The following is a 27,453-nucleotide window of genomic DNA, read 5'->3' as shown; positions in this document are numbered from 1 at the left end:
AGACTCAGTGCTTAAAGGGGATGGTGGGGGAGGGGTTGCAAAGGGCCGGCAAAATAAATAAATCAGTAAAAATTGAGCCGACTGCTGAGGGACGCACTTTAAGCACCATTTCTACAACAATCTGCTACTCCCAGATTGCGGTAGGACCCCTCCCCCTACTTTCTTCAGACTACTTGAAGCACTGGGGTGAGGGGAGAGTAAAAACATAAGAACAAAGGAAAAGGGAGGGAAGCCGAACGGGGATGGGAAGCGACTAGACTTAAGGATGGAATGGGCCAGCGGGACACTGGACATAGAGAGTGGAAAGTGGAAAAATAGCAAACATGGAAAGAGAGGGAACCATGGGGCTATCCCTCTGCCTTACTCCACTGGACTCTGCCCCTCAGCCAGCACAGACAGTCCCATTTTACTTCCATGCCACCACCGGCTCTGCTCCCAAGCCCTTTCCAAGCACGCTTTCCGCCCGGCACCATTCGCTCCACCTGTCGTGGACATTGCAAACCTCTGACTGGTTGCTGATAGCCGACTGACACAGAGAGTCGGGTGGGGGCTATAAATCAGACGCTGCTTTGTGCATCCAAGTTTTTGTTCAATCCTCTTTTCTATTTCGGGCTTGGAGAAGAGAACCAAAGCCAGGGAAGCTTCCTGCCAAATAAAGCAGAGCATGTGTGGGGCGGAAGGAAACCCTACTGCAAAGCCACCCTGAATCAAGGGATTTCTAGTTACTGAGAACACTCAGGTAAGACAGTGCATTTGAAACCTGTTAATTTGTATTACGGTTACTTTTCTCCCCTAAGAATTCTCCTCATGGCAGCAGGTGGACTGTCCATTCCTGTGACCACCCACAACCCACCCACGACTCTAGGGCTACATAAGACAAAGCCCAGAAAGATCATTCAGATTTTCCTTTTAGTTGATCATGTTGATATTTTTGTCATTGTTTCCTTCCCCACAAGGATCTCAAACTGAACTGCTTGAATTGTGAACTCTCGTGAACATGCTCCCGTGACGAAGGGCCATATTTTTACCCTTAGTGTTCAGAGCTGGACACCGAGGCAACGGGAGGTACGTCTCTGATTTAAGTGACTTACCCAGAGTCACACCGCAAGGCTGGATCCAACACCCATCGATGTAATTCTTTGCATCAGGCCCCAAGTCAGCAGTGGAACCAAGAGTCAAGTTCTCTCGATTTCCAGTCCACTGTGTCTTTCCAGTGGCTCTTTATAAAGACTCAAAAAGAACAAATAGTGTTCATCTCATGCCAGCGAGGCCACTCGGTACAGCTCATGGTCTGTGCGGTTAGGGTGAGTTTGCTGAAAACATTCTCAGCTCTATATGGTACACGCTTTAAAATAGTTTATTTTTATTGCTTAAAGTTAGTTAGTTAATGAGCCTCAGTGCCCAGCTCTGGAGCACTGGGAATGGAACTCTGCGAAGTGCTTGCCTAGACACTGTGTCCAGAACAGATTCAGGACTAGCCGTGTGCCTGTGGGCATCCTTTAGACTTCAGGCTGTAAGTCTGCAGGATGGTGCATGAGGAGGATTTACCTGCAGGACTCGGGTATGTCAGACACAGCATTGTCAATCTCAAGCATTAAAAATCACCCCAAATCACCACCCTAAATAAATCATGAGACTGACTTAAAAATCATGAGATTTAAAAATAAATAAATAAATGTGGGGTTCTTTTTATTTGCCTCCTGGTTTCTGAGCCCTTGGTTTAAACTCAGACCACCTTTTCAAACTTTTCTCTGCAACCGTGAGGCCTGGAAAGTTACTTTTTTCAAATGAAAGCCATGATTCTTGCCTAATCCAATGCCTGCAGGAGACGGGGCTTTTAAGGAAAATATTGAGTGACATGAAGAGTGTGTGACAGGGCCTGTGACAGGGCTCCCCTCTCTGCCTTTGGACGACCACAAAGAGGCTGGATGCCTTCCACGTTGATAACCACCAGTGTGTTATTAGGTCCCCTCCATCAGGACAGCCTTGTACAACGACATAGAAGTGGACATAAACTTCCCCCGTAGCCCCCTCTCCAGGGAGGAAGGAGAAAGTTCTCCTCATCCTGTATCCCCGGCCAGCCTTCTTCTCTTGCACTTCCTTCCTTGCCTTTACCTGTGTCGCGCTGATGAGCTGATCGTTCTCATTAGCTCGGCAGCCTCCAGCCTAATTAAGCCATTGAGCACCCATCTCCCAATGAAGTCCACTCCCGGGGGGACAGCTGGTCCCTTAAGGAGCTCTCGACTCCTGGAACTCCGTCACAGAGTGCAATAAAATTGCGAGCACTGGTAACATTGCCCGCTGCCAGACACGCTTCACAACATGCAGGCCCAGCGTGGCCTGTTCTAATGACAACCAGAGCCCAGAATGTGCCCCGGCACTGACCGAGAGCTGGGAGGCCAGGGTAAAAGGAGTCCTCCCTTCTCAGGCTTCCTGTTCCACAGCAGCTACGGCCCTGAAGGGCAGGACTACAACTCCACTTCCTTCTGCACTACACCATGGAGCTGGCTGGGCTCACAGGGGACAGCAGGCTGAGTCCTTGCCAGGGCTGTAGTGGCATGCTCCCACTGAGCCCTGGGGAACCACAGGAGGGGTTGTGCCTTCTGGTGCCCCAGACAGGCAGAGTGCCTGCATGCCACCCAAGGCCACCAAGAAACCCTGCAGCAAACAGTAATACACTGTGGATTTGTTCAAAGCAGCTGAGGGTAGAGGCTGGCCTGCAGAAGGTCTGTTACTGGGGATGATGGGTCAGGCAGAGAAAACCCAGCTTGACTTTCAGATCACAGGGTTCCAAAAGTCACATTTTCACTAGTACCCTGAGCAAATCCAAACGAGAATCATTTAGCAATTTGGGATCCCCAATGATGCAATTGCTGTACCTAAGTTTCTGTTTGACCAAGACATTGGGGGGAGGGATAGCTCAGTGGGTTGAGCATTGGCCTGCTAAACCCAGGGTTGTGAGCTCAGTCCTTGAGGGGGGCGACTTAGGGTTCTGGGGCAAAAATCAGTAGGTGGTCCTGCTAGTGAAGGCAGGGGGCTGGACTCATTGACCTTTCAGAGTCCTTTCCAGCTCTATGAGATAGGTCTATATCTCCATGTATTGGATTTAGCATTTCTGCTTAAGAGAAGTGCCAGGGGATATTTGATTACCACAATGCTCTGGACTGGAGCTTTAGATCTCATCCAAAAAAAAATCAGCAGCACAGCACCTCCCACCCCATGCCACAGCACCAGCTTGGAAATGACTGAGAGAGTAGAGAGCCAATTTCTGAATCACCTGCACTGTGTTCCTTAGAGCTACCCCATCCCCTGACTAAACCAACTCCACTCGGCTGAGATGTGACCACAGCACAGCTTGGTGCCTGCAGACTGTTGGTAGATCTCCTCCTGCAGAGGCAACAGGCAAGTGCAGCCCTGCGGCTTGGCCGGGACAAGGCTCCATTCTGACTCACCTCGCAGAGCTAATGCAGCAGATTACAAGGATCCTTGACTGAGTCTTAGCTGCATTAACATGTGGAAGGCTCATGAAGCCCAGCCATGGGCTGAGGGACTAGTCAGTTACATGTCCCCCTGGACCCAGCCACCAGCTCCACTTACCTTTGGAAATTAAAACTTCCGGGCTGGGCAAAAGTGCCATGACTCCCTGTCAATCCAGTAACACACAGATCCTGGCAGGACGACTCCTAGGGGAATCTCCTACAGGAGAAGCAGGTTTGATGTGTAGCCACAGAACACTTAGTGACCACTCGCGTGCTCCCACCACACATGTTATTACTGAACCTGTTATTGAAATAATCTATAATGCCTCCCAATTCACACCCCACATTCTTTACTGCATTCAGTTAATTTTGATAAGCATGTTTGCCTGCTGTATAAGGCTTTCCCCTTGGTGGATTTATACAGTTCACTGAAAGGGTCAATGAAGGACTAGAAAGCTGGGCAAGTCAGTTTCCTTGGGAACTGACACCAATGCAATAAGATTCAGGAATTAGCATCTTCTCCTAACCTCACAAACCCATGTATCAGTACACAATGCTGCTCCTGTACCAGACCAGCTGGTCAGAGTGTGACCACACGAAGGTCGCAGCAGTCAAATTGCTGATGTTGGTTATACCCATATATTTCCTCCATGAGTAGGATGACACTTTGGACTTAAGGGGGTTTCCGGTTAAACTGAGCTCTGAAGACTCAATTACTCTCTCCATAGAAGAATTGCGAACCATGCAAGTTTCCTCCACTCTGTGTCACCTCTGACGTGGAGAGACCTGCTCTAGGGATGAGAAGTCTCCATGCCCATTCAATCCTTGGCCTCTACAAAGCACAGGACACAACTACTTCTAGGTTTCTAACATCCATGTTGGCTTTATCAGTCTGGGACCAATGGAGTCCAGCAGAGGGTTGGTTATTGCAGGTGGAGCAGGCTGTGCTACATATAGTTAAGGTGCCCTAACATTTCTATTTATAAAACTCTATTTTGAGTTGCTTATATAATTTTGTCAGATTTTAATGATTTGAGCTGAAATTTTCCAAGGGTGCCTCCGTCAGGCTGAATAATTTTTGGAAAATGTCAAACACAGTCTAGTCTTTTCTCAGAATGAGGATAGGGGAAAATACACAGTTTTTCCCAATGTTAAATTGTTTTCCAACCATTTCACTAAGAAGCTCTAGTGTCCCCAGGCTTTAGAGCAGAGGCTTGAAATTTGGCAGCAGAGTCCGCGGTGTCCGGGATATGCCTCGTGCTGTCCCCGTGAAGTAACGCCCAAATCTGGTCAATTTACGAGCCTCTAAAAATTTCCATACACACATGCTCAGAGAAGGTTGCTAGAGCTTTTCAGCTACATTTGCTAAAGATTCCATCTGTCCTAAGCACAGTGCCCCCTGCTGGTACCCAGGCAGGGAGGACTGGAAGGAGGAGGCAGCCACACTGGAGCGCAGAGGGATGAAGATCTCCGCCTAGGGGCGGCAGAGGAGAATGGGGTAAGATGCCGAAGGGGGCTGTGGACTGGGCCTGGGATGAGGAGCCACGGTGGTTTGTGAGGGAGACTGGGATTAGCAGGGCACCTAGAGACAGCAGCCTCATTAACCATACAACCGTGAGTCATACCCTGAGCACCATCCATCCTCAATGAGGGTGGGGTCCTGTGGAAAAGACAGCATGTGCCCATGTAATTAAAGACGACTGTGTGAACATGCATACACACAAGAGGTCGGAATTAGGATTGCACCGGCAACCTTAATTCTGGCATTTGCTAATTTTTGAGGGCTTGACATTGCAACCTTAACAGTGCTCTTTTCGTGCAGTCTGGTCTCTGTAATCGTCATATAAACTGAGCCAGGGCACTGTATGCTGCTCTGCTGGTAGCATTTCTCTGATGCATGTCACAGATCTATTGCACTGCTCTGAGTCACAGCACTGGCCTTAGAGCCCCGGGCTGGAAAAGGCACCACAGTCTAACGGCAGAATTCTCCATCAGTCTTGTCTCATATGTCTACATTGATTTCAACACCGTATCATATGCCTGGTGCATCTGCCTCCCCCTGCTTTTGGCACATCCCCATCCCCCCGACACACCCCTTTGTACTTCATTGTACTTATCACTGTACAGTGACAATTTACACAATTGCTTTATCACGTACTGGGCTGAATCCTGCTGGCTTATGTGAATAGTCAATAGGCAGGGACCAGCTTTATGTTCTGTGTTTGTCTAGTGTCTAGCACACTGGGCCTCCAGTCTATGATCAGGGCTGCTGCCACTATGTCAATAATAAATTATTGTTATACAGACCTGGCACCCACGCCACTGTCTTTAGCGGAGCAGTGCTTGAGCACTGCCAGCCTCGAAGTGGCCCAGTGGGACAAGCAAGGCGAAGGCAGCTAGCCCTCTGACAACTCTCTCTTCAGTTGTTAGGTAGCCGCGGTGACTGGAAGTTATGTATCCACATTAAAAATAACCAGCCCCAAAGCCTCACCATACGTATCCCTGGGCTATCTTTGCTCCGGTAGTCAAAAGGGATCAGCCTGCAGGGTTGACAGTGTATTTTTGGTTGCCCTAAATAGTTGTCAGCACGTACGTCCTGCATTCTTTACAAGGAAAAGCATAGCTGCAAAGCCCACCTCAGTGGGGCCCGGTCGGGTGGATTAGGCACAAAGGTCACTCCCTGGATGGGTACGGCTGCTTGCATCTCTAACTTTAGAGAGGTCTGTTTGGAAATGAACTAGGCGGTCTCCTTTTTTCACGATAAAGGACAGGCTAATATTTAGTAACAACTTGAAGAAGTGCACTAATCCCTTTGTCACACAGCCAGCGCAGGGGCTTAATTTCCATGGTGTTAGGATGGTAACTTAGTGCACACAGAACAAGATCAAATATCAGTTCCCACCAGACTTGTTGCTGTCCAGAGTAATTAAACAGAAATACCAGTGTTTATTTCTACCAGCGTTAGAGCATCCTACGGTGTCCTGCATTTCATTTTCATTAATAACTCTTTCTTACTAACTGAACTCATTCTCCAGGCTGCACTGGCACCGTAATGCCAATCAGTGGTGCTTGTTAAGCAGCTTAGCTGAGATAATTCAGTCTTTTGTTACCGACTTGGAAGTGATAACAACTGTATTATTTAACAGCTGTATGTGAGTGAGCCACAAAAGCTTATCTCCAGTCCACAAAACGTGGTTTTCTACAACAGAACTGTGCAAAGATTCCTGCACCAGGAAAAACAAGCCATGATGCCTTCAAAAAACTTGACAACAGGTGTACTGAGACGGCTGCCTATTATGCTGACCAGTATTGTCGCATTGTTTCCTCGCACCCCCCATCTGTCCGTATGCATCTCTCGTCTCATCTTACACTTACACTGTACGCACCGTGAGGCAGGGCCCATCCTCTTGCTCTGGGTTTGTAGAATGCCTAGGACAGTGAGGGCCTGGCCTACGAGTGGGCTCCTAGGCCTTACGGGATACAAATCAATAAATCGTACATGCAGCCTGGAGACGCTTCCTTTAGGCTGGTATTGTCTGAGCCAGCGGTTCCCAAGCTGTGGTCTGGAGCCACAGAGAACTGATCACCTGCTGTTGGCTCCTCCCAAGTTGCAATTAAAGAAGCTAAATGTGCATGAATATTTCCTTGGCATCACTCACCATGTGAGCAAGTACTGCAGGTGCCATGGGGGTGTTCTGGCACTGCCACTAGGAGAGGAGCTGGTCCGTGTTGTCCTGAGTGGGCAGAGAGGTGGCCTATGAGTCACGCACTCCCTTACAAGATGGAGGCCATCCTATGAGAACGCCTGGGAGCCACGGCCTCTGAAAAACGCCAGCGATAGCGCTGTCTGGCTCCACGGGGGAGGGGGGTGTACTCTGGGGAGGCAATGCTGCCGGTAAATTGTTTTTATTTCCCATTCACTCTATTAATACCCGCAGAAAATTACCTAAGAAAATAAGTTCCCAGTGCCTTGTCACACCTCCGTGTGGTTAGCAGGAGCACCACACGCTGCCATGCTGGGTCTGAAGCCTGGGTCTCTCACGCCCGTCCAACGGGAGCTGGGAGGGTGGAGAGCAGTGAGCAGTGGGCAGGCGGGGTCTCGCGAAGGGGGTGGAGTGGGAGCGGGAAGAAGCAGAGTGTGGGCAGGGCCTTGGGCAGAGCAGGGATGAAGCACCCCCCCCCGGGGGGGGAAGTAAAAGTTGGCACCTATGGAGAGCTCTGGAGCCAGTGCAGGAGGCCAGAGGGCCTTTCCCCCTCCTTACTGGTCCCTCCAGCAGACTCCGGGATGGTGAGGAGAGGCTCTGAAGGGAGCCAGGCGCAGACCCATTCACCAGGAGAACCACTGGCCCAGCAGGGATTGAGAATGAGCCAAAATGGGAGGCCCCAGGGCTTCCAGACGAGCTTGAAGGGCAATTCAGCCTCACTTCCAGAGGGAAGGGTGTGCAGAACAGACAGCGAGCGAGTCAGAAAGCACCCTTTGTGTTTCATTTCTCTATCCTGGACAGGGGTGGGGGATTAGACAGGGAGTTCCTGTACGAGTTCCCAGCCCTCCAACCGCCGGAGGGTAAATGCCTACAATTCCCCTTATGGATCATCACTTCGACAACGGCAGAGATGCAAGACATCGTGTGGGTTAAAAGCCAAACGCACCGTGATGCAGACTCATTTCCTGGCTCATTTAGAGCAGAAGCGGCACAGATTTTAAAAATAACCTGCTTTTGTTTGTCTTCTGGTTGCATGACAAGGAGTCCGGCTGCTTTGAAAAGTTTTCATGCACAATCCCAGAGGAGACCATATTATCGCAAAAGCCTGCCATAAATCACTTCCTTTTTTCTGAAGCATGCTTGCCGTAGCAATGGGCTGCACAGCTGGGCTGCTTGCCAGGGGCTGAGACCTTTAGAAAGGTCTCATAGTCCTGCTACATACCTTTTTTTCCTAGTGCTGATCACGCCTTCCTATCATCTCACGCCAGCTCAGATCCCCTCGACAGCTTTTCCCTTTTATGGTGGTTTAAGTATATGCTCACCTGCTTTCAGACCCCTGTGCTTGTTAGTTAAAAAACAAACATCTAAACATATAACACATGCACATGAGTACTCGGCTGAATAGGACATGGGAACTGGAATCAGAAACACGAGCTTCACAATCATGTGACACTTGGCAATTGTTAGCTGCAGTGATGAAGAGCCGCAGACCTACCGCTGTTCTTTTTGCTACTGTACCCTTCCCAAAGGTCGTGTCCCACACTTCACCCAGCTGCATGGTAACCAGATGTCTTATAGGGACAGGCCCAACATTCAGGGCTTTGTCTTATACCGGCCCCTATTACCTCCCACCCCGTCCCAATTTTTCACACTTGCTGTCTGGTCACCCTACCGTTGGCATGTGTGTTTATGTTACTATTTCTCTAGCATATAGAAAACATATTTGCCCTTTCCTTAAATGTGGTAAAAGCAAATGCAGAAGCAAAATAATGAAGTTAGGTAAGTGAAGCTAAACGGACATGTGGGTCAGGAAAATATCTTGGCTTGATTCATGCTTTCTGAAGTGATCTGATGAGACATCTTGTGTACGGTTTGCCCAAGGATACAGGACAATGCCAAGTGAGTGAAATGCTGAAGTTTAAATGTCCAATAAAGGGGTAAAATGCACGTGAACTTTTAGTAAAAAAAAGGGGTTACATTTTCAAAAGTGTCCAAGTGATTTAGGAGCCATTTCCAAAACATACTTACATTCTTCGGAGCCTACCTTTCAGTAAGCTTTAGGCTCCTAAGCACTTTTGAAATGAAGATTTAAATTGCTGCAGCAGTTAAGCGGTTTTGGAAATTACACCTAGATCTGTGGTAGATAAACCATGGCATAGATGGCACAGCTTCACAGAGTGCCAGAGTTTTTTACATTGCTAAATTTCATTTGCCCGATAAGATTAAAGCATTACCCTAATCTGGATGACAAAATGAGAGAATAATTTTGCCTTCTTTATAGCTGAAAATGTTAACACAACAAACCAACATTTCACAAGTTTGACTCCAGGTGTTGAAAAGAGCCTTCGCTGCACTCCGACCCTGAGTAATAATTTTAGCTTAAATTTTATTTTAGAGCATTTTTTTCAAAACAGTTCATTCTTCATCTTTCTATTAAAAACCCCTCCAGCTCCCAACCAAAAACTACTGGCTACACCACAGAAAAACTGCGAGGCCCCGGAAACCCACTGATGTTCCTACATCCACAGCAAGATTGTCAGAATTCTCTGGAAGGAGATGAAGCAAAGTTTGCAACTCCCTTGGCTCCAGCCCTCCCATCCCATCCCCCAAAATGCAAAACTCAGCGCTCACGGATCACACACATGGGCATCCGTCAAATCAGAGAACAACACTTGGGCAACCAGTGAAGAAAAATCTGACCTTTTATGTGCACTGGGTGAAGCACACCTACCATCCATCCCAGGGACCCAGTTCTTCTGCCTTCACCTCGTGTGTGGGACTCAGTTTCCAGAGGAGAAGCACATAACAGGATTGTCTCCTTCAAATAGCAAAGCCAGTGCTCAGCTCTGACCTGTCAAGAGCCATGGACTCCTCCAGTCGGTGAAAGAAGCAGCAGAGGAGCTAAAATAGCAAACTAGTCAGTCATCCAGGGGCCGCTCTAGGGATAGGTAAGCTAGGCTGTTGTCTAGGTTGGCAAGATTTGTGGAGCATGATGTACCACCTGCCTTCCACGGCGCACACTGATTGTCCATGTGCACCCTGCGCGCATTAACCATCCCTTCATGTGCTTTGAACTAGTTCTCTTTGAACCGGGTCTAGATCAAAGTGCATTAACACGCTCAGTGCGTGTCAGCAGGGTGTGTACCCTCATGTGCATTAACATCCCTGCAGAGGCCTCAGCATGGACCATGCAGCTGGAGGTCTCAGCTCAGTGGGAGCCCATAACCTGGCCACCAGCGGCCTCTCCCTGGACAAGTCTGAGGACAAGGTCCTCTGGGGTGGCTGGTGACCACAGAAGTGACACTCCCTGGGGCGGCACACTGTGGTTAGGCCTAGGGAAGCTGATTGTCGTAAGCAGCCTCTGCCAGCACCAGTCAATATATGCTTTGTACAGAGTATCTCACGGGCGCACATTATTCTCATTACTCACTGCCAGCAATCCCCCCGGCGCTGTCACAAACCACGCAGAGACAAGACACAGAACAACCACAGGGCGTGGAGAGGCTTCTGGAGAAGAGTCCAGGCAGGAATGGGAGCAATTACTACACGTGATCCCTGAGCTAGAAAAGCATGGGAGCGCATGCGTGACTTTATGCATTGAGGTCTATGAGACTACTCATGTGCTGAAACTTAAACCCATTCTCCAGGGCTGCATCGGGGCCTAAAATGATAACATGACAAAAAAGTCACTAGAATGGAGAGCAGCAGGGTAGTAAATTCAGGGACAAAGAACAGGCACAGACCGGAGACGGACATTAGGGAAACAACACAAACTCATTAAACACAACTGCAGCTAGCGCTCAAACTACTGTCCAAATGAATCCCTCAGAGCCAGCTGTGTGGGACAAAACAGCCCTGCAAGAGCCAAAGGAAACAGGCAAAAAGCTACAACAGATATGAAATAAATAACCTAACTTAAAACAATAAAAAAGACACTCCAACCCTGTCGAAGGAGAGCTCAGGAGAGCTTGCTGCTGTCTGGAAGGCATGCACAGAACAACAGGAAAGAAGAGTGAGATTTCAGCCAATCCCCAATGTATGTTATTCACCAGCATGCTTCAGGACCTCATGAAAAGACACAGCAAGGGCTGTTATTTTATTATGCCTTCTAATGAAAACATCTTCCAAAACATCACCCAGCTCATCGGATATAAAGGGGTGATACGCACAGGCTAGCAACTATTTTTGTTTACAATCATATCATTAATTATAACCTTTGCATGAAAATAATTTACTAACATAAACATTCCTTATAATACATGATATTGACAGACTTCAAGCTTATGTTCATTTCACATAACTCTCACTGTGCACTGGACACTCACTGGTTAGGCCTCTGGGTACAGAACTCCAACATGAAATTCATCGTTAACCAGGGGGTTATTGCACTGGATTATGTTGCCCATTTTGCCAAATGGTTCGTTGCAGAAGGCAGCCAGCTGGAGGAATTCCAAGGTATGAGCATTATGATGTTTATGAACTGTAATAAAACACTGGCACTTTCAAAAAGCATAACACATTTTTTATAGAAACCATCTTTGCCCTGCTGGTGCTGCTGGAGAGAGTTTGCATGAGCTAGGCAGTTTATTTATAGACAGAGAGCATATATTCCTTGACATCTGCTTGAAGTGTCCAGGTTTTGTCCACAGTTGCACCAGTGATCATTGCTGCGTGTTTTATATCACTGGGTAACTCTTTCCAGGAGTTCGGTGGAATGCATTAATGAGCCCTCTGATAAATGGCCTGTGGTCTGCTTCATTGGGACAACTGCCAGTGAAGTCATGTCTTTGTGATGCATCGCGGTGCTCTGTACAGCAGAGCAGGCAATAGCAGCACACAGGGGAGCGGGTGCCAAAACCAAGCGCGGAGGGCGACGAAGGCACTGACAGCTCCTCTTCCTCCCTCCCCACCAACATCATCCCATCGAACTAGAAGGGACGGAGAAGACACTGAGTCCAGTCCCCTGCCTTCACTAGCAGGACCAAGTATCATCCCTGGAGGATTTTTTGCCCCAGATCCCTAAGTGGCCCCCTCAAGGATTGAACTCACAACCCTGGGTTTAGCAGGCCAATGCTCAAAGCACTGAGCTAGCCCTGCCCCGAGCCCCTTACATCTTTCTCCCCACCTCACCCCAACGGGGAGGGATGAGCAGTAGCTCACTCCCTTCCCCGCAGAGGGACCCTCTAGGTCTGTCCACTTTGCTCTTCCTGAGCTCCGAGTGGGGCTGGCTCTGGTAGGCAGGGCTCTGGGTATCTCAGCCCAAGGGAACTGAAGCGGTTTGCTCCTTCCCCTCACTACTGCAGGTGCTAGTGACACCTAGTGTTGCCTGCAGGTCTATTGACAGGAGCGATCCCCTGCCCTGCAGGCCTTCCACTTTGCTCTTCCTGAGCTCCGAGTGGGGCTGGCTCTGGTAGGCAGGGCTCTGGGTATCTCAGCCCAAGGGAACTGAAGCGGTTTGCTCCTTCCCCTCACTACTGCAGGTGCTAGTGACACCTAGTGTTGCCTGCAGGTCTATTGACAGGAGCGATCCCCTGCCCTGCAGGCCTTTGCTCACTTCGTGCAGCTTCCTTGCTCTAGGTGGCTGCCAAGAGGCTCAGCTGTGCCTGAAGATGACTTTTACATCTGTTAATTTGTGCATGGCTTATTGTGCATGCAACGGCAATGACTGCCTCCTAGGCCAGGGGTGGCCAACCTGTGGCTCCGGAACCGCTTGCGGCTCTTCAGAGGTTAATATGCGGCTCCTTGCATAGGCACTGACTCCGAGGCTGGAGCTACAGGTGCCAGCTTTCCAGTGTGCCGGGGGGTGCTCACTGCTCAACCCCTGGCTCTGCCCCAGGCCCTGCCCCCACTCCACCCCTTCCCCCGAGCCTGCCATGCCCTCGCTCCTCCCCCTCTCCACCAGAGCCTCCTGCGCACTGCAAAACAGCTGATTGCAGCGGGCAGGAGGCGTGGGAGGGGAGGAAGGGGGAGGTGCTGATTGGTGGGGCTGCTGGTGGGCGGGAGGCGCTAGGGGCTGGAGGGAGGCAGCGGATGGGGACCTGATGACGTATTACTGTGGCTCTTTGGCAATGTACATTGGTAAATTCTGGCTCCTTCTCAGGCTCAGGTTGGCCACTCCTGTCCTAGGACAACATATTTCAATGAGCTCCGAATTGGAGGCCAGACCCAGGCCAGGCCCAGGCCAGACAGGGACGGCAGAACCTCACCCATCCCGTAAGTGACCTCTGACAGTGCGGGAAGGATTCCGATTGCACACGCACCCTGTGAAAGGCATTTTTTAAACGGCTCCTCACTCCTTCACTGTCGCAGCTGGATGGGTCGATGACGGGCAGATGCCTTCCCCTCCCCACGCCCTGCTGTTGTGCTGCTCCCTACTAAGATGTGTGCTAACGATCTATAGTCATTTAAATTCCCATTTTCCCCTGCTGCTCATTGGCCTGGTCCTGTTTCCACCAGCATGTGCCGGTTCCGATGAGTTCACGGTTCGAGTAAGTCTGCCTACATACTTGTGCCTGACATCCACACCTAGCAAGGCGCAGTCTGCCTGCGGCTACGTCTCAGGGGTCGGCGCTACGCTCTAGCAGGTCTGGGGATGGGTGTCCGAGTTCAAAGAGGGCTGGTCTGCACTCACAGGGCTGCAGCACACCGCTGAGCGCTCAGTGAAGCCGCTCACTACGCTAACGGGAGAGCGTCTCCCGTCAGCACAGGCCCTCCACCTCCCCAAGAGGCAGGAGCAATGTCGAGGGGAGACGCCCTCCTACCGACACAGCTCTGTCTACACTTGGAGCTAGGTCGGTATAACTGGGCTGCTCAAGGGTGTGGATTTATACCGGCAAAAGTTTCTAGTGTAGACCAAGCCTCAGACTTGAGAGGTCACCTGGGAAGGGCTAATGGTAGCTTTGAACCAAATAGTCCCCTCTGTGTCCCACCCACCAAGGGGATGAGGGCGTGACTAGCAGGAGCTGACAATGCCAGGAGGATAGGAGGCCATGTGGAAGCCCTCCTCACCCCTTCCCTGTCCCCCGCAACACACACCCAGCCTGCAGCCATTCTCGGGAACATGGGCTCCATGCCGCTGGCTGTCCCACTCCCCCCCATAACGAACTGTATAAACCCCAGGAGGTGGGAAAGGTGGAAAGGGGAAGCAGAGGCAAGGCAGCGGGGCTGGGGTATGCGGAGAGAGGGGAAGACAGAGGGCTGGTAGGAAGGGAGAAGGAAAGAAAGCTAGTTGACCGTAACAAGACACACACCTAACATCAGCTCAAACCCATTTTAGCTGGGCATTTTCCAGTCACCTCCCTCCTTCCCTCCCAGCCTTTGCTTGGATCATTGCCTGTTTAGCGTGATAACCCCTTGGGGCAGGCACTGGGCCAAAGTGAGGTAGCACAATGGCTTGCATAGCTCTCCGAATGTCTGGTTATCGCAGTGTGTTACGGCTGGCAAGGGACTGGCTTTCTGGTCATCCGGCCGCACCAGCTCAAGCGCACTGTATTGTTAGAGAGAGGAGCTCAGAGCCTAGTTCAATCAGCACTGGGCAATCACCCCGGTTACCAAAACAAATGACGCGCTGGTTTATAATAGATATATTAGTGGTTTGTCTCAATGTGTAGAAAAATACACAGAACGTTTCACTACATTATAGCACCGACCTAGCCTAATAAATTGCACAACCTAAGACGGTGTTAAGAGTAATTTCTATGGAGATGGGACATGTTGGTACTGCAGATCTAAGGCAACCAGGAGTTCAAGCATGTGGCACAACACGACCTAGATGACATGCAACAGCCGAAAAGCAGGCGCAAGACTTGGCTTTAGTTCATATATGCCCCAAAATCCATACTGCTACGCTGCCCCATCCCAGATAAACAACTGGAAGGGACAGAATCTTCCTCTAGTAAGTTTCATGATATTTTAATAATAATAAGCATTTTTACTTGTACAGCATTTTCTACCCAGGGATCTCAAAACTCTTTGCAGACCCTAATGCCCTACAAAGTAGGAAATAAATATCATACCCATTTTACAGGTGGAAAAATTATGGCACAGATCAGTTGCATGACTTCTCCAAAAATACATCAGCAGTAACACCACTGGGGAGTGGGGGAGGGGATCAATTGACTTACTCCAGTGTATTTAGCATGTTATAGTCTCCAGCACGTGGCATTCAAAAAAGAGTCAAAAGAAATGTGTCCATTCTGCCAGTCCCAGAAGCAGAACTGGATGAAATTTCTAATTAAAAATATTTTTTCAACAAAAATGGCTTTTCCATCAAAAGGAAATTTCTTTAGGAAATGTCCATTTTCCATAAAAATAAAAATCAGGTTTTTCACCACAAAAAATAAATAAATCAGTTTTCGGCAAACTGAAAATCATTGGATGGTCAGATAAACATCTTCAGTAAAACCAAAAATTTTACCCAACTTGCCTGACCTTTTAGACTTTCAGGAACCACAAAAGCATTCAGTTTTCAAACCAAAACCTGAAAAGTTTTATAGAGAATTTCTGATAATTAATTTTTTCCCCCATCAAAATATCTGCAGGACAGAAAAACATTTCCTGACCAGCTCTATCCAGAAGTCTAAAATTCTAAAAGATCCTGCAAAATGAATCCCTCCAATGTTCATTTCTAAATGGAGAGGCCATTCTTATCTTTTGAAATTGAAGAAAAGGTTGTTTCCTTTACCTCCAGCCCTGGAGTAGGTATTCAAAAAAACACTTATTCAGCAAAGCACTTAGGCATGTGCTTAAGTGCCACCGATGTGCTTAAATACATGTTTAAGTATTTGGCTGAATTGGGGCCAGACCTAAAAGTCAAGAAACCTGAATTCTAATTCCCAGGCCTGCCACCTATACTGGTTTTATATTGGTGTAACCCCAGTGACCACTATGGAGTTACTCATTATTTAAATTGGTGTAAAGGTAAGGAGAAGCAGGCTCAAGAGTCTCCCACAATTCTAGGCGAAGCAATAGACAATAGTTGTTACAGTAACCTTGAAACAAGAAGCGAAGGTAAACCAGTGCAGTGATGTTTTCCTGAATCAGAATCATTATCAATAAGAACCACGAACAGCCTCATTCATCTCAACATGGTGTTAACTCTAAAACCTAAAGATTACAACAGAAATGTCAACACTTCAGCAGGAACATACAGCTAATGGGAACAATTCCAAACTGCTTCTCATGCCTCCCCAAGTCTCAAAAGCTCTGTCTGCTACTGAGCTGCCAAACCTATCGCTTCACCCTTGGCAACGTCTACACAACACCGTCATGCATTGCCAGTACAAAGATCTGCTGACACTGAGCACTGAAAATGTGGGGGAGATTCAAAAACACCCAAATAACTAGCACAAGGGGATGCTGCACTGACAGCTATTCATTTTCACGGCAACTTTTCTTTTAAAAAAAAGTAAATGAAGCTGTCACAAGATTTCCATTCTGCTGCTCCAAATGCCACAGAATTTAGATCCAACCATCTCCCAAGGACACAGGGCCTTGGATGTGACCGAAGGTGGACACAGGAATGTGACGGTGATGATTTAGCTCTCTGTAATCTGTTTGGCCACCTATGAGCTTGGCATGATCTGAGTAAGGAGAGTTGGATTATTTCACAGCTTCAGCTTTGATATATAAAACCTCTTAGGAAATATCCAAGATTGGTACAATTATTTATATTTTTATGTATTTGTTTAAAATATAGCTATGAGGGGGGTGGAAAATCTAGCAAACAAAGGAACTGTACTGATATTTTGCAATTCAGAACAAATCAGCAGACTCGAAACAGGAGATGATGATTGCGCAGAGGTCTCCATACACTAGGAGTAAAATAATAAATCTCTGCATATGAAATATTTCACAGGACTCTACCAATACTGACTGGTGAAATTAGAGAAGGTATCTGCCTGTAGGTGATGGAACACTATAAGAGAACCTTCAATGGTGACCATTAAGCTGAGCTGAGCTTTTCCAGGATGACTTGCTCCAAGTTAAATTATTAAATACAAACCTAAAAATCAAGACAGACAACTGACTAGTGGGCTCCGCTACACACGTGCAGAACCGTGACCGCGGGGCCCTGCCCACAGGCCCAGCAAAAAGCAAAGAGTAAAATCAGAACACGTAAGGTACCTGAACTGACAGAGCTACATCTGCTGGTGTTTCTCGATATTATAAACAACAGGCTGTTCTTCCTGTTAATAAAGTTGCCGTGTAGTTTCACCTCAAAGGAGTATGGGGGGACAACATAACCCTGCCATGATCTCATATATATAGTAGCAAATAACCTATATTCAATTCATTACATTGCATTCCTTGTATCTGAACAAGATTACAGGGTAATCTTTGTGTCCGACAGCCAAAAGGAAATGTTAAATCCTTCTGAACAAATAGTACAATAAAAGATCTTACCTCGCCCACCTGGACTCTCTAAACACACAGAAGTTAGCTGGCCCATATATATCCATAAATAATCTGATCTAGGACTCAAACACAGCAAACGCCTTTGATTTATAGCTCATATTGATTTATATCTCATAAACTACCGTCAGCAAGTCTGGATCCAGGCAGCGCTTGAATAGAAGACCACTAAGGGACGTATAAATGGTATTGGTGAGCCAGCCGTTATCATTCTTTCTTCTTGAAACAGAGAGAGAAAAATGAAAACTGAGATTTAAACAAGGAGATGCAGAAAAGAGGGTACAAAAGAGAAGTCATTGCAGACTGCCAAAAGGCTGGGAAGATTATGAGTGGTAAGGCTGCTAGGGAAAGCCCCAAAGTGGGTCGTGCTTAGTCTTTGCTCGAATGGTTACAGAATCATAGAATTACAGGATTGGAAGGGACCTCAAGAGGTCTTCTTGTCCAGTCCCCTGCACTCATGGCAGGACTAAGTATTATCTAGACCATCCCTGACACGTGTTTGTCTAACCTGCTCTTAAAAATCTCCAGTGATGGAGACTCCACAACCTCTCTAGGCAATGTATTCCAGTGCTTACCTACCTTGACAGTTAGGACGTTTTTCCTAATGTCCAACCTAAACTGCCCTAGCTGCAATTTAAGCCCATTGCTTCTTGTCCTATCCTCAGAAGTTAACAGAAACATTTTTTTCATTCCTCCTTGTAAAAACTTTGTGTACTTGAAAACTGTTATCATGTCCCCTCTCGGTCTTCTCTTCTCCAGACTAAACAAACCCAGTTTTTTCAATTTTCTCTCATAGGGCCTCTTTTCTAGACCTTTAATCATTTTTGTTGCTCTCCTCTGGACGTTCTCCAATTTGTCCACATCCTTCCTGAAATGTGGCATCCAGAACCAGAATCCAGAACTCCACTTGAGGCCTAATCAGCACAGAGCAGAGGAATTACTTCTCGTGTCTTGCTTTCAACACTCCTGCTAATACATCCCAGAATGATGTTTGCTTTTTTTGCAACAGGGTTACACTGTTGACTCATATTTAGCTTGTGATCCACTCTGAGCCCCACATCCCTTTCTGCAGTTCTCCTTCCTAGGCAGTCATTTCCCATTTTGCATGTGTGCAACCAGGGGCGGCTCTACAAATTTGGCCGCCCCAAGCAGTCATGCCCGGGAGGCGCCCCGGAGCCGCGGGAGCAGCGGACCTCCTGCGGGCATGACTGCGGAGGGTCCGCTGATCCGGCGGCTCCGGTTGAGCTGCCGCAGGCATGCCTGCAGGAAGTCCAGCCTAGCCGCGGGACCAGCGAACCGTCCGCAGTCATGCCTGCGGCAGGTCCGGTCGTCCCGGGGCTCCGGTGGACCTCCCGCAGGCATGACTGCGGCAGGTCTGCCGACCCAGCCTGCCGCCCCCCCGGGAAAGGGCCGCCCCAGGCGGGTGCTTGCCCCGCTGGGCTCTGGAGCCGGCCCTGTGTGCAACTGATTGTTCCTTCCTAAGTGGAGTACTTTGCATTTGTCCTTATCAAATTTCATCTGATTTTTCATGTAAAAAACAGATAAAGAAGGTGGCTGATAGGGTAGTAGTTGACAGGGACAGCCAGTCCCAAGTTAAACAAATAGTGACTGTTTGCTGATAATCCTGCCAAGTTTGAATGGTTCCCACAACTTTGGGCTTTTCTTTAAAGGAAACTGCATTAATTCTTCCCTCCTACTCCAATCTCCCTTCATCCATGGATAAGCTACAGTGTTGGTGCCTTCTATGGCTACTCATAGTAGGAAGTGGGGAGTTGGCCTGAGACTGATGGAAGCACCCAAAGACTGATCGTCCCCAAATCAGAGTAGTGGGGAAGATTCCAAAGCCAGATCCCAGCTTGGTAGCCAATCAACGAGCATCGGGGGGGAGGGAACAGGGATGCGTTTCACTGGAGAGCAGCAAGGCCGACCGCCAGCACACTGTTTTTGAGGTAGGCATTGGGGCTCTGTTGAGTGGTTTCTAGCTTCTGCCCGGACAATTATGCCACAGACACTTAACAGCAACTGGCTAGAATTCTCGGCTGTTTAAATTCTAGTGTGATGCAAACAAATTCATGCATCAACCAAGCCACTTGTCTTATTTAAGGAAAACAACAAAGCTCCCATGAAAATGGGGTGTATCTAGATTTCTGTGCTGAATGCCCCCTTCCCCTCTTCTCTCCCCAACCCCAACTAGACCACAGGAACATTTCAGCACAGACAGAACTCTTCCATTGCCCTTTTTCATTAAATCCCTTTGGTACTTCCTATCCCAGAATGCATCAGTCTAGGTATCACGGATGCCAGTCACTATATCATTAGAACCATGGTATTATGTGATGTCACAAAACGATGCGGTGAACCAGAAGGGTTTTACAAAATACTTAAAAAAAAATTAGCTAAAACATGCTCCTATGGGCCCTGCTCTGCCATGTCAGCAGGGAAGGTTGAGTGTAGAAGTCAGGATTGACTTCAGTCACATTTTAGCTTTGCAGTTCACCCTGTCCACAATTAATTTGGTTGTAAAGTATTTATTGTGCAAATGTGCCATTAAACACCAGCACATGCCTCTCAAGTGCCTCTCAGTTTAATCCCAAAGTTCTTCACACAACGCACAGTCAACCTGTGGAACTCCTTGCCAGAGGATGTTGTGAAGGCCAAGATTATAACAGGGTTCAAAGAGGAACTAGATAAGTTCATGGAGGATAGGTCCATCAATGGCTACTGGCCAGGATGGGCAGGGATGGTGTCCCTAGCCTCTGTTTTGCCAGAAGCTGGGAATGGGCGACAGGGAATGGATCACTTGATTACCTGTTCTGTTCATTCCCTCTGAAGCACCTAGCATTGGACAATGTCGGAAGACAGGATATTGGGCTAGATGGACCTTTGGTCTGACCCAGTATGCCCATTCTTATGTAAAGTTACTTAAGTTCCGTGCCAGTTTGCTGTCTCCTCGCTTCTACTGTTGAAACCATTTATATTAGAAATAAACACTCATGGGCGAGAGAGAGCTATACACACTAAAAAGGGGTGAAGCACACGGCATGATATATTTCCTGCTTGAATATTTTGGTGAGCCTCATTTTTGGTCTTTGTTACACGTTGTGTCCTGCATTGGGCACAGCGGGCTGAGAGGTATGCATCAATATCTGATTGTCTTTTGATCCCACACTAAATTTTAGCCTGTGTTTTGATTTTCTGAACTGGATTTGAGTTTGTCCATCAGCAGATAAATGCCGGCACAAGTGCAAGTCATAGACATTCAGCAAGGGAGACTGCATTCTGGATACCTGCAAAGTGCACATGTACACAGGAACACGCTTTCTTTCCGCAGTCTGCTACCAACCCCTCTGGCGCGTGGCAGGTCACAGTCCCGGCGCCTCTGGCGCGTGGCAGGTCACAGCCCCGGCGCCTCTGGGCTTGCCACATCAGTTAGCAAGTAAAAAAAACTGCTTGAGCCCTGGCACCTCTTTCATTACAAAATAAGCACTGGGGCAGATATAGCTTCTAAGGCCAATGAGCTGGACAAGTGGAGTCTGCAGAAGGGGTAAAACATTTACTAAATGGGAAGCAAGAACAAGCTGCAGATGGGGGGCTTTGCAGACAGCCCCTCTGCTCATTTAAACCCTTTTTCACCAGCTTAGCCGTCCAACTAATTAGGGCCAATATTTCTCATAGCTTTATCTTATGGATCTGCAAAAGGCCATTAAAGCGCCAAATCCGCAAGGGGCCGTACACCCCCAAAGTGGTACTGAGCCACCACAACTCCTATTGAATAAATTGACTGCAAAGGGATTTGCAGTGCCCAGGACTGGGCCCTTAATTCTTGGTGTTTGCATTGTTCTGGGGTCATTTAATGCCTCGCTGTATCGGGTTTTTAATCAATGCCCACTGCCCCAAAACAATTAGCAATCCTACAATAACAAAGCAGCACACACACAACTGAGGGTGCACATGGAGGATGAAGGCAACTGGGTCAGGAAGTTGATTTTAACGTGAAGCAGTTGGGGTGGGCTCAGTTTCCTCTTTAAGGAATATAGATTGATGTATTTAGCTTATGGGAAAGTGCAAAGTAGCAAAATCATTCAGTGCGTCGAAATAGCAGTAAAAGCCCGTGAGAGGAGAAAATAATTGGAAAGCGCAGTTGTGTCATTCACTTTCCAGCTGAGGCCTGATCCCGCAAACGGTTAAATTCTACAGGAGCTCGCCACATGCAGGGGCTGCAGAACAGGGCCCGGGATGTGAAAGTGAATTTCTATTAGTAGGGAAAGTCCTGCAACTTTAATTAGCTCATGGCATAAATTTCCAAGGTAAAGGAAAGTAAACATTTGGCTGTTCTCAGAAAAAGTATCTGACTCACCAAACATTAGTGCATACACATTGGCAGCTTCCAGGTTTGCTTTTCACACTGACCCAGGAAGTGGGTGAGCTTTGCCAAGTGAGAATCCAGAGGGGCTTTTCCCCCAGAGTTCAGATCTCTGGTAAGCAGCTTATTTTTGCTAACCTGCAATCACGCAAGACTTAAGCACGTACTTAATGAGACAACCCGTGGGGTGTAAAGTTAAGCACATGCATAAGTCTTTGCAGGCTCAGGGCCTTAGGGAATCTGCAGTCCAAACCTGCTGGGCACCTCTATGTTCCCTCAAAGGCAACAGCAGTTGGGGGCATTCACAGCTTTGCAGAACCTAGCTAGCTTAGGTACCTATCTGGCCCTTATCCCCACAGCATCTGAACACCCCACAATTTTTAATTTAACCTCACCACTTCCCTGTGAGGTAGGGAAGGGCTATTATCCCCAGCGGGGGTGGGGGCTGAGGGCCCAGAGAAGCTACATCCCTTGCCCAAGGTCTCACAGAAAGTCTTTGGTGGAACAGGTACTTGTAGTCAAGTCTCCCAAGCCTGAGCACAGCACCCTAACCACTAGGCAATCTTTCCTCCCACAAAATCACACCCCCAGTTGCAAGGTGACTTTTGAGAGTTCTAACTCCAGGTGAAATCATATTGTGCTTTTATTGGTCCAGAAATGACATGATTTCAGTATATATGGGGGTAAAGGGGTGACAGCCCTTACTTGTGCAAACATCTACTGGCTTCAGATGCAATGCTGTGGAAGCAGGGACAGTTGGATCAAGGCTAGAATATGGCACCGCCCTCCAGAAATATGCGGTGAAAATAGAAACATGCATTTTATCTGAACATTTAATCCTGCAGAATCCAGGCATCTCAAGAGACATCTGGTTAAAATTCCTTTCCAAATCAAAGTAATCTAAATGAAACATGACGTGTTTCTTCCTCCCACAGTCACTCTGCCAAAATCAGAACGGGCGCGACTGAACTTAGACATTTCTGTTGTGGTTTCCTCCAGCCCCTTCTTTTATAACTAGATGAAACACATCAATAACGTGAACTCAACGGTTTTGTTTGTAAAGCATAAAATGTCTCCTTTGGCAAAATCACAAGCCCCAATTTGGTAAGGTTTACAATAACAAAAGTACTTCCATTACCTTTGCAAACAAAAATGCAGCCATGTATCCAACAGTTACATAAATACAGCGTAGAGTGACACAAAACATCACTGCTTTTACGTGCTATACACAACTACAGGAGCTCTGGAGAAGTCTCTGGGCTAGGAGCATGGGGGGATAAGAGGTATGCTTTCAAAGCTGCCAACGCACTGACCCAGGGTCACCTTAAACAAGGGCAGGGGGCGATGCTGCAATGTTTGCATCTCAACAGGATGCCACATGGTAACTTTTCAATATCCTGGCGTGATACAAATGCTGTTCCCTAGAACTCCTGTGGCACGTAGGATCCAGAGCTGTGGGTCCACCCTGATTCCAGCTACATACTGGCTATTCAGTTCAGTTCGGCTCAACTTGCTGTAAGAGGCAACACAGTCTCCTTTAATGCCAGCTCTGAAATGGACTCATTGTTTGGCCTATGCCTCAGTTTCTCCACGTATGAAATGCGCATGGTAATATGCACCTGTGTTGTGAGTTCAGTGTGTGTCCATCACAATGAGAGTGGAAAGTAGAGCAGTTTGCAGGACTGTTTTTTAAATCCCACTCCGCAATACCCACTCCCACCTGCTCCTGCATTGTTTATCCCACTTCCACCTGTAAAAACCTTAGATCCCACAAAAGAGACAGATTCCCCTATGTTATTTTTAAAAAAATTATATAAATATATACAGAATTCAGACACAAGTTTTACCACTAAAAGAATAAAACAAATCTTGCTTAAACCATGTAAAAATACTTTAACTCCTGCTATAATAGACAGTAAATCTCTTTATATTCCTTGCTTAAATGTAAGTATTAAAAACTTTATTTAAAAAAAAAAAGAAAAACTTGATTTACATTGTCATAAATAGAATTGCAGCAAACTGACAAGAGATTTAGTGCTTTCTTGCAAATTACCACTGTCTGTTGTTTTTCCCCCCACTCAATCCCACCCGCAATAAAGTACATTTTACCCTCTTCTGCTATTATGGCAGTGGGTCCTGTGGGACCGACCCATGGGATCCCAGTTCCGCTGCAGGGCTTTAGTGGAAAGTGCTGAGAGAATAATGTGCCACCTAGGATATTAAAACTTCAGCAAAGGACTATAACTCAAGTGATTAAGGCTGGAGTTTTCAAAGGAACTTAAGGGGAATTGAGTGCCTAAATCCCATGGAAACACCTTTGAAAATCCCAGCCTAAAAGTGCATCGGTAGCCTAAGTTATTGCTGATGGGAGGGTACAATCTAGGCTCCAAGACCATATCCAGCCTGCAGCATTAGAGATCCATATTGCAGTGTAGTCTAGAATCCACAGTCCCAGATCAGCACCACAAGCCAGCAGGCGCAGTACAAACACAGCACATTAGTGGTACCTGTAATGATTGTTTCTGAGTAACTTCAGGGGAAGGGTGGCCACAGCCTTCAGAACCCTGAAGTCCTTTCTAAAGGACACAAGTTTCTTGGCAATTCACATGTAACACAGAAATAGCGCTGGGAGCTGTACACCCTAAGATGGAATAAGCCCCTTTTAACGTAAGCATTCAGAGCCCAAAACATTAGTTTCTTGGCGAGAGAGGGAGTTTTTAAAAAGTGTACATTTGTTATAGCTTTCTACAGTCCCTAGTGCGATGGGGTTTGGTGGGTCAGCAGTACCTCAAAACAGATACAGGTCTGTCACATCTTAGGCGCGTTTAACATGCACAATTTCAGCTTTACACAGTCGGCAAAAACAAGAAAAAAAAACAAAAAACAAAAAGAGAAAAATAACAATTTAAATACTGTTTCTGTAGGGCAATTCCACCCGCCATTACACTAATGTAATTTTGACTATATGTGATTTTCGCTTTACGTGCTGACTGTGGAATGTAACCCCAGCGTAAGATGAGACAGACCTGTACATAACAATTTATAAAGTACTGCCCTAAAATTCAGATCAGCATCAGTCCCAGGCAAGCCTATTACTGTAGTATCCAGCTGTTCAGTGCTACATCAATGACACATCTACTGAGCTTGTTCATGCCACACAGCTGGAGAATGTAGGTGGGGATGGTTCAATTAAGAGACAGTTTCCAAAATAAATGACAGATTTTAGTGTGTTTATTTTCAAGAGCTTGAAAACCGTACACATTATCTCTTTTCTGGACAATTGCCAATATTTACACTCTTTGGGAGACTTGCACCAGCATATATGGATGGTCGCCATAATTCACTGCAAAAAATAGCACTTCTGTAGAAACACGTAAAGAGCCCAACAGTCCTGGCTCAGCCGAATCTCCCAGTGAAGACAATGGTAGTGTGGATAAGAAATGGACTGCACCATCAGGCCCAGAATTGGCACGCAAGCCTAAACAGATTCATGCTGAGAACTGAACAAGTCATTCTTTGGTTCCATTGGCTTTTTATTTTTGCATGTATGATGTTAGCTGTAGAATCCCCTTATTGCATTTTTTAGCAGTTATTGCACAAGATTGAATTTTTATTTACTGAAGCTTTTGAGCAGAAATTTGGAATTGGGCTGCATTCAGGAATGCAGACTTGGGGGGAAAAAGGCTGTTGTCTCACTTCTTTTAAAAAAACAACTTAGAAGTTATAAATTCTGAAGCCATATTTGGTTACATGTATCATCTATTTACTCAGAGGTGGTTTGCACATATCACAGCTTAACAATTTAATCAATTTCCTCTTCTGTAAACATCCACCTCTTAGTAAGAACTTTTCAGAATGAAGGTAAAAAAACAGATCAGTGAACAAACCATTTTAGTCTGACTTATTAATGTTCTTGTTACAGGCTAGAGTCTGATGAATTCAAATTAAGTTGGTTATAGATTAACACAACCACAAGATCAATTTCTAGACGGCAAACAAACTCATACTTGCACTCCTGAGCAAAACATGATGCTGCAGCCATAAAATGTGAACAAGACAGAAATCATATTCATTAACACACTTTAGTAAGACTGGAAATAGAGGCCCCAAAACTGCAAATACATCTGTGAATAATTTTACTCATGGGAGTAATCCCCTTGAAGTCAAGATGACAAGCCTTGTCTCTAATATCCGGGGACCAATTCGCCTAGGACTATACTGCCTAGGTGTAAAGTTATTCCCAGATGTGTCTGCAGGATGAAAGCCATGAACATGTCTCCAATTAGCAGGACTGTGTAAGTATCTACCTCCATAAGTGCGGAGCAGAAAGCGGGGTACAACAGACACTGACTTTTTAAAACTATTACCCGCATTAGCATCGCAATTATATAGTCACATATATAACCAGGGCTAGTTTTCACCGCTTACTTCCAGGTTTCACTCGGCTGCATTACCCTGTATCTAAAAAACCCCAATTATCATACCATCCCTGGAAAAACAATGGGTTTGGGGTCCCCCCCACACACCGTGATTAGATGTACCCTTTTGCCCCCTTCCTACAGAAACGAAGGGAGCCAGCCCTAGGTGCAAGGCATTGCTGCAAAGCAGCAGGTTGAAATGCCTGCTAAACACACAATTTAACTGTCACATCACGGGAAAGCCTGACCCCCAACAAACGCGATCTGGGCTTGCAACGCTGCCGCCTGGGCAGAGGCTGCCCTGAGTTGGGAGCCAAGAAGGATGCAGCGGGAGACGGGGAGAAGCGCAGCAAACCCACCAGCACGGAGCCTCCCCGGTGATTCCTGCTGGAGGAGCCGCCTGCCCGGAGGAGTCTTTGCAGGGAAGACCCGAGCCAGCCTAGGCAGCAAACCTCCCCGCTCCGCAGCCCCTGCCCCAGCGCGCCCGGCCGGCGGGGATGCAGCGGGCCGCCCCTGCCCCGCTCCCGCAGCCCTGGGGAGATGCTAGAGGGGGAGAGACTCGCGCACCTGCTTAGCGGCTGGCGGCGGAGCCCGGGAGCGGCGCGCGGCGGCGGCTGCCTGCAGGAGGGCGGCGGCGGACTGAGCGCCGGGGAGCGCGGAGCCAGGGCAGGGCAGGGCGCTGGGGGGGGGCGGATGGGAGGCGCGCGGCTGCTCTGGGCCGGGTGCCGCCCCTGGCGCGCGCGGGGAGCCCCGGGGTTTGCAGAGGGCGCGGGGCAGCCCTGGGCGGGGGGGGGGTGTGTGCACGCGCGCGGGGCGGGCTGGTTGCACCCCCCAGGCGCAGGGCTAAGGAGGGGACCGCTCTGAGCAGGCTCCCCCTGGCCGCGGGGGGTGGGGGGAGCGCAGGCTGCAAGCAGGGGTCAGTGACCCTTAGATGGGGGGGCAAGGAGGGGACCCCCTAGTGGGGGCACTGGGTGGGAGGAGCAGGGGCCTCCTTGCAGGCTTAAACTGGGTGTAGCCAGAGAAGCCTCCAGGAGCAGCGACCCAGGAAAGCAAGCTAGGTCTGCCTGTGTACAGCA

General features: G+C 47.8%; 1 protein-coding gene across 2 annotated transcripts in view; it reads right to left on the bottom strand.

Moving 5' to 3' along the window:
- The window catches only part of FHL1 (four and a half LIM domains 1), a 52,561-nt gene extending 25,552 nt beyond the window's left edge, over positions 1 to 27,009 (bottom strand). The window contains exon 1 of one of the 2 annotated variants that reach the window (XM_045031517.1): positions 26,945 to 27,009. The gene's annotated coding sequence lies outside the window, so the exon portion shown is untranslated. Of the gene's footprint in view, positions 1 to 26,736; positions 26,822 to 26,944 lie in introns of those variants that run through there. The other variant, XM_045031518.1, reaches the window with a different exon arrangement.
- Between the last annotated feature and the right edge of the window lie 444 nt (positions 27,010 to 27,453).

Source organism: Mauremys mutica, chromosome 9 (assembly GCF_020497125.1).
Source record: "Mauremys mutica isolate MM-2020 ecotype Southern chromosome 9, ASM2049712v1, whole genome shotgun sequence".
In the NCBI taxonomy this organism is placed as follows: Eukaryota; Metazoa; Chordata; order Testudines; family Geoemydidae; genus Mauremys; species Mauremys mutica.
Note: the sequence above shows the minus strand (reverse complement) of the source record. Positions and strands in the feature narration are given on the sequence as shown.